The sequence below is a fragment of the Pelodiscus sinensis genome, chromosome 27, assembly GCF_052426305.1.
Source record: "Pelodiscus sinensis isolate ZL-2025 chromosome 27, ASM5242630v1, whole genome shotgun sequence".
NCBI classification, from domain to species: Eukaryota; Metazoa; Chordata; order Testudines; family Trionychidae; genus Pelodiscus; species Pelodiscus sinensis.
Genome location: NC_143078.1, coordinates 19372978 through 19374979, shown reverse-complemented (window position 1 = coordinate 19374979; position 2002 = coordinate 19372978).

Sequence of the window (2002 nt, the reverse complement as noted above, 5' to 3'; positions counted from 1 at the left end):
GGCCAAGCTGGGAGGGGAAGGTGGTCGGGCGGGGCCAGGCTGGGAGGGGAAACTGGGCGGGCGGGGCCTGGCTCGGAAGAAGAAGCTGGGCAGAGGGGCCTTGCTGGGAGGGGAAGCAGGGCGGGCAGGTCCGGACTCGGTAGGAGAAGCTGGGTGGGCGGGGCCAGGCTGGGAGGGGAAGCTGGGCGGGCGGGGCCTGGGTCGGGAGGGGAAGCGGGGCGGGCGGGGAAAACCTGGTAGGGGAAGGTTGGCGGGCGGGGCAAGGCTGGGAGGAGAAGCTGGGCGGGCGGAGCCTGGCTCGGGAGGGGTACGGGGCGGGCGGGGCCAAGCTGGGAGGGGAAGCTGGGCGGGCGGGGCCAAGCTGGGAGGGGTAGCTGGGCGGGCGGGGCCTGGCTCGGGAGGGGAACGTGGCGGGCGGAGCGAAGCTGGGAGGGGAAGCTGGGCGGGCGGGGCCTGGCTTGGGAGGAGAAGCTGGGCGTGCGTGGCCTGGCTGGAGGGGGAGCTGGGAGGGCGGGGCCAAGCTGGGAGGGGAAGGTGGTCGGGCGGGGCCAGGCAGGGAGGGGAAGCTGGGCGGGCGGGGCAGGACTGGGAGGAGAAGCGGGGCGGGAGGGGCCAGACTGGGAGGAGAAGCCGGGCGGGCGGGGCCAGGCTGGGAGGAGAAGCTGGGCGGGCGCGGCCTGGCTCGAGAGGGGAACGGGGCGGGCGGGGCCACGCTGGGAGGGGAAGGTGAGCGGGCCGGGCCAGGCTGGGAGGGGAAACTGAGCGGGCGGGGCCTGGCTCGTGAGGAGAAGCAGGGCGGGCGGGACCAGGCTGGGAGGGGAAGGGGGCCGGCCGGGGCCTGGCTGAGAGGGGAACTGGGCGGGCGGGGCCAGGCCGGGAGGAGAAGCTGGGTGGGCGGGGCCGAGCTCGGGAGGGGAACGTTACGGGCGGGGCCAAGCTGGGAGGGGAAGCTGGGCGGGCGGGGACTGGCTAGGAGGGGAAGCTGGGCGGGCCCGGCCAAGCTGGGAGGGGAAGCTGGGCGGGCGGGGCCTGGCTTGGGAGAAGAAGCTGGGCGTGCGTGGCCTGGCTGGAGGGGAGCTGGGGGTGCGGGGCCGGAATGGGGAGGGGAAGGTGGGAGGGCGGGGCCAAGGTGGGAGGGGAAGCTGGGCGTGCGGGGCCTGGCTGGGAGGGGAAGCTGGGCGGTCGGGGCCAAGCTGGGGGGGGGAAGGTGGGCGGGCGGGAAGGCTGGGAGGAGAAGCTGGGTGGGCGGTTCCCGGCTCGGGAGGGAAGCTGGGCGGGCGGGGCCAAGCCGGGAGGGGAAGGTGGGCGGGCGGGGCCAGGCTGGGAAGAGAAGCTTGGTGGGCGGGGCCAAGCTGGGAGGGGAAACTGGGCGGGCGGGGCCTGGCTCGGAAGAAGAAGCTGGGCAGAGGGGCCTTGCTGGGAGGGGAAGCAGGGCGGGCAGGTCCGGACTCGGTAGGAGAAGCTGGGTGGGCGGGGCTAGGCTGGGAGGGGAAGCTGGGCGGGCAGGTCCGGACTCGGTAGGAGAAGCTGGGTGGGCGGGGCCAGGCTGGGAGGGGAATCTGGGCGGCCGGGGCCTGGCTCGAGAGGGGAAGCTGGGTGGGCGCGGCCGGGCTCGGGAGGGGAAGCTGGGAAGTCGGGGCCGGGCTCGGGAAGAGAAAGTGGGCGGTCGGGGCCGGACTCGGGAGGGGAAGCTGGGCGGTCGGGGCCACACTGGGAGGGGAAGCTGGGGGGGCGGGGCCAAGCTGGGAGGGGAAGGTGGTCGGGCGGGGCCAGGCTGGGAGGGGAAACTGGGCGGGCGGGGCCTGGCTCGGAAGAAGAAGCTGGGCAGAGGGGCCTTGCTGGGAGGGGAAGCAGGGCGGGCAGGTCCGGACTCGGTAGGAGAAGCTGGGCGGGCGGGGCCAGGCTGGGAGGGGAAGCTGGGCGGGCGGAGCCTGGCTCGGGAGGGGTACGGGGCGGGCGGGGCCAAGCTGGGAGGGGAAGCTGGGCGGGCGGGGCCAAGCTG